The following is a 12,349-nucleotide window of genomic DNA, read 5'->3' on the forward strand; positions in this document are numbered from 1 at the left end:
AAATAAATATGAATAAAAAGTAATTTTAATTTTACACGCCCTAATGCCACTACTGCTACTGAAGAGAAGTCATCGCAGCGGCAACATCATACTTTCAGTCAGAAATACTCTCACGAACACGCCATATTCGCATTAAAACACAAAATGATCAATTAATCAGAAAACTAAAACCAGGATTTTTGGTGAAAATTTTCTTTAATAGAAAATTTTTAGCAAAATGTCAACAAAGGTGAAGACGAGTACGTGGTTTCATTAATACCGCAATGTTAAAACGACCCTGTATAAGCTATAACAATAGTCCTGACTTCTAACAAATATAACAAGCAACACACGTGCTAAGGATTTGCAAGCACTACAAAATGTCAAGACGCTGGAAGTAGGACAGGGCTCCTGGAGGGACGGGAGAATAGCGCCCATTGTAACACTTGACCCACAATGGTTCACTTCCAATTTTCACCGGTAATTGAAACGCCTGGAGGCTTGTTGTCTAGGAGTTGGACATGTTTGTGCTAGGAATCTATAAGATGCAGAAAGAAAACTTGCTTTATGGTTAAAAAACTATTTCCAATAAGAATTTACATTTACTTATATATGATATTATGGACATATTTGTGTTAGGAATCTGTAAGATGCAGAGAGATTTTGTTTGTGTTTAAAAAACTTTATTTTTTATAGGAATTCACATTTACCTATATATGATATATTGACTTTTCAACTTATAAATATGGGCTACATGCACATATGTTTATTTAAAATTTCTATACACTACACTAATTACATAATATTTTAAATTATGTACAAAAAATTTTCATTAACAACGAGTACCAGGTTCGCAGTTGTTCAGGCGTAACATTCTGTAAGGGAGAATGTACAACGATCTTTTTCTATTATTTTAGGATATATGGCAAGATACTAGTATCGCTAAGGCGTAAAATCATTCAATAGCTGTACACAACAAAACTTAAGACAAATAATTTAAATATTTGTATAATCCGCAAAGATCCAGATATGCACGAGACTTTTAATATGAAGTCATAGCAACGTGTGACATATATAAAACTACCTTCCACTTATTTACTCTTCTTTTTCTCTACAATACCATAAAATTTATAGTCCTTTTAAAAAATTAAAGGATTCGGAATCACAAAACATTCACAGCTCCCCGCCTTTAACTGTATAATCGAAGGGTGACTCCGATAACATTGTTATCGGTTATTCGGTGCGTTTACGAGATCGTTATCGCGCTGCGTGACGCCGACTTTATATCCCCTATTTGCTCCTGGAAGCTAGAGCTTTTATTAAGCTTTTATTTTATTACTTGAAATCTAACATAGCTAGCTTAATATGGGTTTGAAACACCTCTGACTACCTCCATAAAGGGAACAGAAAAAGGCAAGAAATGCAATTACGAACATCAAGCTTGTATAAGCTCACGCCCTTATTCTCGGGTGGTGCTACAAAGTCCCGGATTCGAATCTCGAGTCGAGCACAGTGATATTTATGATCACTATCAGCCCTTTAGTATAAAATTTATGCTCGATATGGCGATAGGCTCGCCGCCATGGGACGGAACTCACTTTGCAAAACATGGGCGCCCTAGTTGCGTTTCTGCCTACCACTTCGGGGATTAAGACGTGATGTGTTTGTGTGTGTGTATATATTTTTTATTATTGTATGTAAAATACAAAGGTTATTTTACAAATTATTAGGCTTATTAATATCTCCAAAGTATGACTACGGACTACAATTTATTTTTGGTTATTTGTATTTAAAAATAATAAATTTCTCCGACAAACTACTAAATTATGATTCAGCAGTCAGATACAACATTAATTTATTTGTACCGCTTGGCATCGTATCAAGAAGTGACATCGTTTATTATTTTTTTTTCTTTCTTTAATTTAATTTCATTCCATACAAATTATTTATTCCCTTGTGTTTGTTTAACAATTATAATCTCATTTTTTTAACTCCATTTATTATTTCAGTAGTACCTACTTCAGCTGTGGCTGCTAAAGTCGTCGCTTCAATTCCCACGTCAAGCAATAATTAATGTAGATTTTTGCTTTTAAAATACGATTGGTACTTGGAATAGAGATTTGATTCATTTATTTGATCAAAATATAGCGTAAGCACATTGTAGTCAAATACTTTAAATAATCTAAAAATTAACCTTTTTTTCCATCATGCAAGAGCCTTACTAATCTCGACTTTTTGATATGCATATATAATTTTCATTTTTTGATATACTATCAGGTATAGTCGAACCCTAATAAAAAAAAATCTATTACAAAATACCTACATCATCATATAATAAATTAATTACTAAAATTAAACAATAAATGTTCTCTTAAATATATTACTCAATTTTCGTATATTACCAACCTAATTTTACGTTAAACATTTCTCATTATAAAATGTAATCAAATTTAATGATGTCATTAATATTAATTATATTATATCAAGTATACATTATTGTCTCATGTGCTAATCAACCCGTGTAAGGGTAATCACAGATAGGTGCTCCCATGTCAAATCAATTTCTACCGTAAAGCACACACAACGTCACGCATTTTATCCCCGAAGGGGTATGCAGAGGCGCAACCATGGCACCCACTTTTCGCCAAGTGTGTTCCGTCCCATGATGTGATAGGGGTCGAGCCTATAGCCATATCGGGCACAAATTCCAGACTCCGGGCTGATACTGAGCAGAAAAACCCAAATATTACTTTGCCCGACTCGGGATTCGAACCCAGGACCTCAGAGCGCTGCCGTACCTACCGTAAAGCAGCAGTGTGGAAATACTATTGTTTTTTTATTGCTTTGAATGACGAGACGAGCTTGCCGTTCTTCTAATGGTAAGCGATACGACAGCCCATAAATAGTAGAAACACCATCCAACACCTTGAAGTACAAAGTATTATTTGGTATTCCACTGCGCTCGCCGTCTGAGACATGAGATGTTAAGTCTTATTATGTCCAGTAGTTACACTGGCTGCAATGTCCTTCAAACCGGAACACAATAGTGACTACACACTGCTGCTTTGCGGCAAAACGTCAGACATTGCGGTGGTACTCATACAGGACACAGGGTTACGCATATATGAAAGACCTGCCAGCTGTAACTGTATATACCTAGTCTTGCCATAAATATTGTAATAAAGAAAAAAGAAAATTGTTAACTGCAAATAACATTTATTACTTTTACAGTGTGTCAGTTTAATACATAAATATAAAACAATTAAAAATATAAAAAGCTTATTCGAAGTGGTCTCCATTGGCTGCAATACAGTCCTTTAAACGATGAGGCCAGTTATCAATAGAAGCACGCACTCTTTCCATGGGAAAATTCTTCACTGCCAATCGTATAGATTGTTTTAGGGACTCCAAATTATCATGGCGTTTAGAGCAAGCTGTACTCTCTAAAACTGACCACAAATCATAATCCAGCGGATTAAGATCGGGACTAGACGACGGCCAGTCTTCAGCTCTGATGAAGTCCGAAACGTTCGATTCCAACCAAGACTGCGTGGACCGAGCTTTATGACCCGGCGCCGAGTCTTGCTGGAAGGACCATACTTGGTTATTGAACATGGTGATGTTAAGGGGCTTAACTACCTTCTCAAGAATGGTATCTTGATACACTTGTGCCGATGTTTTGATACCTTTTTCACAAAAAATATGGCTCAGTCACTCCTTCATAGCTAACACCCCACCAAACCATCACTGAAGTCGGATAATGTCCACGTTGCACTCTGTCGACTAATTGGGAAGCTTCCTTAGAGCTTTGAGCATAAATACGGTCATTTTGTTTGTTAAAATGTTGCTCAATTGTAAAAATTTTCTCATCCGTAAACAAAATTTTTCTGTGACCTCCCTTTGCGTACCGCTTCAGTAGTTGTTTCGATTTTACCACCCTATTCTTCTTTAAATTATCAGTTAAGAAATGGCCAGTGCGTCTCTTATAGGCTGCAAGTCCTAAGTCATCTTTTAAAATACGCGACATGGTTCTAGGTGCTATCTTCATTTCCCGAGATAAAATCTTTTGCTTTCGGACAGGATTTCTTCGAATTCTTTCCCTTACTGCTTTGACCACCTTTTTCGTACGAACACTACGTGGACGGCCAGATCTTTTTCTGTCACAAACAGAGGAGGTCTCATTGTACCTATTAATAGCCCGGTACACAAACATTTTACTAATACCAAGTGTATGGAGAGTTTTAAAAATTGCATTTGGCTCCATACCTACTTTGTGTAATGCTATCACAGCGATTCGGTTCTCTTTATCACCCCACACCATTTTAATATCGCAAAATATTTTACAATGTATTGGCGCCAAAATGAGAAAACACAATGAACAATCGTATAAAAATGACAGATTCGAAATTCAAATGTAATATTTTTTTATAATTAAGTGTAACAGTATTTATGGCCAGACTAAGTATGTATATTATTTATTTAAAGTAGTCGTAACGTTTGTCATAGGGCAAAAACTTGCTCGTTTCATTATTCAGTTGTAAAATCACAGACCTGCAATTTAAGCAGCTTCTTTAGAATCTTCAAAGCTACGTTAGATTACATTTACACCATGAATGCTGAAAAAAAATGTCTCCGCCGTGACAGTGCGTACACTGCCGTGACCAGGATTCGAACCTGGGTTACTACGGCCACAACGTAGGGTCCTAACCACTAGACGATCACGGCTGTCGGAGCTCTGAGAGAGCTGACCAATAACGCTATCTGGCGCTACAACACCACTTTCACTGCATAATTTGTCACAGTTTGCGTAACGTTTGCTTAATAATATACAAATTATAACGAATAACTCATAATACCGAACAATGAACAGACGACTTGATGACAGACAGCCTGAATCCAGCAGGAATATGCTGAATTCAGACTGCTTTTGAACGGTCCCTCTAGAGATTTCCAGATCTTTCTTTGGAGATTCCAGAGTCTTGTGATTATAAGGTAGCCTTATGTTCTACAGTGGACTCTATGACTGATAATTATGATGACAGAACTGTACACTTGTTTTTTATACGTACATACAATGTTCCCACTGCACCTGACGGTGAGCAGTGTGGGCTTTAAACGAGAGATGATTATCCCTCGCTAGTGGACACAATTATGCCGAATTGATTAATATCGGATACAGACTTATCCCGGAACGCGATACATACGTAAGTGTATAGTGTTGGTACTTCAGCGGGTTTTACGCCTTGTACGGTGGCCGCTAAAGTGGATACAAATATACTATTATCAACTATTAATTCTCAAGCCTTTATCCCACTGAAATATGAGTTAAAAGTTCCCTTTAGCGTATCCCTCCTGGACCTAGCGGAGGTAATTCTTGTGCCCTTCTGTACACCGAATTCACGTCCATGCGCGGAGGGACGTTTCTAGGTACCCAACAAAGTGCGTATACCTCAAGATTTTGAAGTTTGCAGGACATATGGTGAATTGCTTGTGTATAGAACTATTGTAAATTGTCGCTAGTGTAAACGCTCCTGAATTCTTGCGCAATAAATTGCTGTAAGGACTTCCTAGTCTAGGCTTAGCTTAAGATTCTATCTCCAGATATGAGATTATAGTTCTATGAGTTGTTTTTTCAAAATGATAGAGCATCGTATAACTCCTGTAGAAAATGTATTGCGGAAATTTTAATAGCAGTGCGTGCCAATTTATACTATTATAGATACAATTAAAATATATTGCGTACTCATAATTAAACAGTAGGCGTTTTGCAAGCGAATATTAATTAGTATATTAAGTGCTCACTTTTACCGACTCTTGCGCAAATTGCGACAACTGGACCGTGAAAGTGCTCCAGTTTCTACGAACAAAATAAAGTATTTTGTTAGCTCTCTCACAGCTTCGACAGCCGTGATCGTCTAGTGGTTAGGACCCTACGTTGTGGCCGTAGTAACCCAGGTTCGAATCCTGGTCACGGCAGTGTACTCACTGTCACGGCGGAGCGATACTTTTTAGTTCAAGTGGAAAAAAACAAATCATGTAGGAATTACAACGAAAACAAGTAATATAATCATGTTTTTTTTTAATTACTGCAACCTTTTTTCATATTATTACTACTTTTTCTCGGGGCTTCGCTCGCGTGAAGGTGTTTTCTGGGATAAAAGTCTGGCTATATATTTTCTTAGGATAGAAAGTAGCTACTATCTGATGTATAAACTAATATTACTGTAAAGTTTCATCCAAATCCGTTGTGTAGTTTTTCGTAAAAGATGAACAAACATACAAACCTCCATCCTCACAAACTTTTGCGTTTATAATATTAGTAGGATATTAACATAATATTCAAACTTGTTTTTCCCTTGGGCGCGGTAGGATGGTAGATATTCATTGGAAAATGAGTAAATATAAGAGAAAACTTTTGGAGTTGCGAATTACATTTTTTGCCTTCTATATTATAATAGTTATAAGTATATCATTGTTATACATTCTTATTAAGTTAACCCAAATATCTGCAGGCTAACACAACATACCGTTTTGTTTCCACATTTGTATTCAACACATACAGTAAGTTTTCTGGTGAAGTTCGCCTCTAGTAAAAGTCAGCGAGTTCAAACATAACTAAATACAACCCTCTGTCTTTTATTATTATTTTTTATCTATTATTTTCAGAAAAATTTAAAAATATATTAAAAGATGTAGCATAAACTAGAAGAGGTTTTTGTATACATCTACATCATCCGTCATTCGCAATTATTACTAATTATTATGAAAACTCGTACCGCCTTCAAAAACCACTAAAAACAAAAAAATAATTCAACGTTACCTATATACCGTTTACCAATTTTGGAGTCGGTGCCTAATAACAATCAAACATTGTTTTCGTATATTTGTTTATGTATTCATCTAGCTAGATAAGCTTACCAAGCAATTTTAATGACTAATGTTTAATTTCTATTAGGCACTGAATGGAAGGACAACTGGCAATAAAAGTAAGTACATAAGTATACATTTCATATTTCATAATTACTTTTGTAATTATTCTTCTTAAAGGGAACTATTCAGCTACCCAAGAAGCCTGTAATGGCAATGTCTAATAGCTATTGATAAATTAGCGTTGTAGAGCAATAATATCGTAGCGCATCCTTCTATACGTACTGCAGAGTAACAGCTTGTCGCAAATGTTCATTTATTGTAGAGTATTAATCAATATGAATGGATAAAGGTGATATACATTTTATTTTGTGTCATAAATAATCTTTTATTTCTTCTTCCCTGCCAGCCCGACCTGGCTTCTTTGCTTACTAAGTATATTTTTCATTTATTTTATTTTCAATATAAATTGTCTTTGTTTATATAAGCTAATCTAATTAAGTAATAATTAAATATTCTCATGTACCTTGACTTATCATAAGTGCAACTATGTTCGCCTACGTGATGAATAAAGTTTTTTTTTTAAATCTATATATAAAAATGAATCTCTATTTCCCTTAGTCCCGCCATAACTTGAGAACGACTTATCCGATTTCATTCATGTTTTATTAAGTTTTCTAATACTTTGTAGAAGGTTCTTATGGAAAGAAAAATTAACAAATTGCGCAATTTTTTTTTTATTTCATAAAACTTAAGGACTGTTTTAACTTCGCGCGTTTGATGAATTTGAATTTAACACACAGCTGCTTTTTGTTTTTTGCGAAGCGTCAAGTATAATGTAGTTTTTAGTTAACTATAATGTGGAATGTCTAACATCGAAAAGGCTTCGTACTTTTATTAAAGAACTATTTCAAGTCCGTATTATAAATCTTAAATAAACACTCGAGGTAGACTTAATGAATGCCATCCGATATACAACCAAGCTCATGAAATGTACATAAATAATGTGTGTTTTCTCCTGAGTTTTTAAAATTGTATCAATAAATTTATTAAATGAGAAACTACGTGCGTCTAAGTAGGTATCACTAGAATATCTATTACTACCGCCAATTAGCATTGTGCAAGACAAGAATGTCTTCCACTATGAAAATATTGTAGCAAGTTTTATTAAGAATTTCCTGAATTTTACTATCAACTCTTGCGCAAATTGTTGCTATTGGACCGTGAAAGTCGTCTCGTTTCTTCTAACAAGATAAAATGTTTTGTCAACTTTCTCATAGCTCCGACAGCCGTGATCGTCTAGTGGTTAGGACCCTACGTTGTGGCCGTAGTAACCCAGGTTCGAATCCTGGTCACGGCAGTGTACTCACTGTCACGGCGGAGCGTTGCTTTTTGTCATTAAAAAATGTTTTTCCCCTCTAGTTCATCATATTTATCTTCGACCTTGTTACAAGGGGAATCTAACTAAAATTGATTTTCAAACCCCTTTATCCATTTTAATATTTTATGGCTGAAGTTTCGAATTACAGACAACATAGACATTTGCAAAAACTGATAAAACATCGGAGTTCGGTATCATTGAGGTAGGTCTTGTTCACCTTATTCTACAATAGTAGCGTTGTTGTCAGGCAGAGAAATACCCGTGACCATACGAAGAGCATTTGACGTTCTCCCCTTCTGTAACAAAATGGTAGAGCCCCAGTCGAGCCGGCTAATTCCAATTGTTACGAAACGTTCTACTACGTGACGCCCTCATTTGTTAGGACTCCTTTCTATAGTATGTGTTATGTGATACAACTTGAGTATTGACAAAGTTTGGACACAATTATTTCAACTCTTGCGCAATTGTTACAAATGAAGCGTGAAAGTGCTCCAGTTTCTACCAATAAGATAATGTATTTTGTTAACTTCCTCAGAGCTCCGACAGCCGTGATCGTCTAGTGGTTAGGACCCTACGTTGTGGCCGTAGTAACCCAGGTTCGAATCCTGGTCACGGCAGTGTACGCACTGTCACGGCGGAGCGTATTTTTTTTTTGTTTCTTATCATAAGGTACAAATTTCGAACTGCCTACATATGTAACTAATAAAACTCTTTAACATAATTCTCATTTATCTTGGCCATATTTCTTATTTTTGACCGATCCATCGACTTTGTTTTATCTAGTAAAATAGGCAAACCATTATATAATTATTTTTAGATTCGATTTTCAAGCTCGTCAATTATATTATTGTGCTGACCAAACGATGCAATGCGTTGAATATAAAAATAATAATTACACACTATCTATTCATATTGTAACAGACCGGCAAAATTGTGTCAACTAGCGAGGGATAATCATCCCTCATCAGTCGACTTTACCAGGACCCTATTCCGCTTACCATCAGGTACGTAGGACCAGCTTGCTTTACGCGTAAACAGATGTTAATATCAGACACAAGATGTCCATTGATGAACACAGTTCCCTTAAATTTCCCACTCAAGGCCTTTTGCATATAAAAATGAAACCTGCCTGCCGTTAGGGTAGGACGGTTGTAATTTAATACTTATTTATAATAATAATAAATACTATCAGCCCTGTATTATATACTGTCCCACCGTTGGGCACGGGCCACCTCTACTACTGAGAGGGATTAGGCTTTAGTCCATCACGCTGGCCTAGTGCGGGTTAGTAGACTTCACACACCCTCGAAAACTCCTAATAGAGAATTTCTCAGGTATGCAGGTTTGCTCACGATGTTTTCCTTCACCGTTAAAGCAAGCGATAATTCACAAAGAATACACACATATTTTTTTAGAAAAGTCAGAGGTGTGTGCCCTTGGGATTTGAACCTGCGGACATTCGTTTCGGCAGTCCGTTCCACTACCAACTATCGCGCACTTATTTACTATCGCGCACTTATTTATATCAAAATAAAACCATTTTCCGGAATTTATCGCGGTTTTTATATCATGATTTTCTCCTGACGTTACGAAGACTGCAGTCTTTATAGCCACGGGGCGGACTGAAACTAAAAGAACCACGATAATATCCGAAAGATAATTTTACTTAGATGTCTTACAATCGCGTTAACATAAGAAATCATTATACCTCTTTATAACTGACTTGCTGACCCGACAGACGTTGTCCCGTCTTAACTATGAATTTGCAGCGTGCATTCTGTCAATCGCTGAAATTAACTTTTCTTAAATTTTCTAACGTTCTGCTCAACTTCCTTAATTTTTTTCTTTTATAAGATCCTTCTCCTGACAATAACAAACACAACAAAAAAATAATAGTGAAATCGGTTCAGCCATTCACGCGTGATGGCGTGACTAAGGGAAATAGGGATTCATTTTTATATATATAGATTAATTCCTTTCTTACTGAATTTCCCTCACCCTTTTCACTTTTTTCACTCTCGTAATCCGGAGAGACGGCAAACCAACATGACCGGATAAAGATCTGGCGCAAAACCAAGAGCTTTACGTGCTTTCCGACGCATGAGCACATCACACCGCCATCTTCCTAACTCCGAGCCGTGATTGAATATTTTTTTTAAGATGGAAAAACCCAGTCACAATTTTTTTGACCCGGCATTCGAACTCAAGACCTCAGCACGGTAGTTGTAATCGTACCGTGTATAATTACAACTACGCCACCGAGACAGACTGTCTTTATAACTAAGGTAATAAGGACGATAACCATCATACCGCATTAAATACATTCTCAAAGGATCGAGAGGCGTCGACGACTTTTAAGTAAACTAATCAGTATTAGCATAGTTAAATATTCAGACCTAAAGAACTTATCAACCAATCATTGATCTCTTACTTCAAGTGCAGATTCCACAAGGAATTAGATACGGAGTTGTCACTGACTTTGAATTCTAAAAGTATATGAGCAAATGATTTGAAATACGTTACAATAGTGATGCGATACGACTGATAGAATTAACCACATGAACAGTCTGTCAGTATCGTGGTGTGACATGCGCCGTTTTGACAATATGGGAATATTTTCATGATAGTATACCATTAACAGTCTATCGTAATTAACTTTATTAATACAACTGTATGAGTGAGCAAATGGTTTACCTAAATAAGCACCACAACCATCTATACCTATAAAAGCAACAATATTACGGATCGTCGTGTGGTAGGAATGGAAAATTTGTGTGATGCATGCATGTAAAATGCGGCACTTGGTCTCTACACCAAATACACGCCCATGTACGCGGGGACATTTGTTGCGGCTCTAGGCACCACAGGTCAGTGTGTATAACTCATGGTTGCCTATTCTCATTAAAGAACACGAGGGCTCGCGACCATTTCCCGGCTTTCTCCCCTGCTCCCATTCTGAGAGGATTCCTTTTCCTTCCCCCACACTTATCCATCAATTATCCCCTCCCAATTTACCTCCAAAGCCCTACAGTCGCTTAGCTGAGGGATTCTAGTATCCCATTCACAGGTTTCCCTCGATGGTAACTTCGGGGTTTGATACAAAAAAAAATTGGAAAGTGCGTGAATGATGTAAATAAGAGAAGTGTGAAGGACAGACGAAGTTAGGAAACGAGGATCAAAAGACGTTATACTGAAAGAAGCAATTTAGTTGATAAATATTTTTTTTATTTTGGACAAAACCCACTGTAATAACTTTATTGAATACTTTTACAGTAACTGTTGATATATTTTTTATCGAACTTTAATCAAACTGTGACAAATTGTGCTGTGAAAGTGGTATTGTAGCGCCAGATAGCGTTATTGGTCAGCTCTCTCAGACCTCCGACAGCCGTGATCGTCTAGTGGTTAGGACCCTACGTTGTGGCCGTAGTAACCCAGGTTCGAATCCTGGTCACGGCAGTGTACGCACTGTCACGGCGGAGCTCTATTTTTGTTACATCTTTCATGAAAAAAGGATAATAGGTAGAAAACGGCAGCTTTTCAATCGGCCCAAACATGACCCTGACAACTTTTGTCAAGACTGTGAGTGGAATACGAAGAATATTTTTCCGAGATGATAACCAATAGCACTCAGGAGTGATATAGCTCCATATTAGTGAAAAAAAAACAATATCTTATTAGTAGTTCTTAAGATTAGCGTGTTCAAACAAACAAACTCTTAAACTTTATATATTAGTATAGGTTGAGAAACTATGCCCTAACGAGATAAATTCCATAGCATCCAGCTTCTTAAAGAACACTTATCAATTCCAAACTAAAGTAACGAATGCAATTCCAATACAATTGTATTTCCTCCACGAGTAACGAAGACGCGTTGAAACTTCAAGAGATTGGAATATTGCAGCTGCAGCAAAATAATTAGAGTTTTATTGTATCACTAAAATTCACTAGGTATTTACAAATTGTATTCCGTGAAAAAATCATTGTCTATAATAAATAAAACGCATAAACTAAGTATAAATATATCCGTCAAAAATATAGTACATCGGTAAAATATAATGTAGTACAGAGTACCTATTTCTATTGACTCTAAAATTTTTAAGAAATTGACACCTACACACA

General features: G+C 36.4%; 5 non-coding genes across 5 annotated transcripts; 4 read left to right on the forward strand and 1 right to left on the reverse strand.

Annotated features, from left to right (window-relative positions):
* Positions 1-4,632: 4,632 nt before the first annotated feature.
* Positions 4,633-4,704, reverse strand: Trnah-gug. Its single transcript has one exon. It is a non-coding gene; the product is annotated as a tRNA-His (tRNA).
* A 1,179-nt stretch (positions 4,705-5,883) lies between these two features.
* Positions 5,884-5,955, forward strand: Trnah-gug. Its single transcript has one exon. It is a non-coding gene; the product is annotated as a tRNA-His (tRNA).
* A 2,179-nt stretch (positions 5,956-8,134) lies between these two features.
* On the forward strand, positions 8,135-8,206 carry Trnah-gug. The gene has a single exon. It is a non-coding gene; the product is annotated as a tRNA-His (tRNA).
* A 566-nt stretch (positions 8,207-8,772) lies between these two features.
* Trnah-gug lies at positions 8,773-8,844 on the forward strand. The gene has a single exon. It is a non-coding gene; the product is annotated as a tRNA-His (tRNA).
* Positions 8,845-11,614: 2,770 nt separating this feature from the next.
* On the forward strand, positions 11,615-11,686 carry Trnah-gug. The gene has a single exon. It is a non-coding gene; the product is annotated as a tRNA-His (tRNA).
* Positions 11,687-12,349: the final 663 nt, after the last annotated feature.

The sequence above is a fragment of the Manduca sexta genome, chromosome 25 (genome assembly GCF_014839805.1).
Source record: "Manduca sexta isolate Smith_Timp_Sample1 chromosome 25, JHU_Msex_v1.0, whole genome shotgun sequence".
In the NCBI taxonomy this organism is placed as follows: domain Eukaryota; kingdom Metazoa; phylum Arthropoda; class Insecta; order Lepidoptera; family Sphingidae; genus Manduca; species Manduca sexta.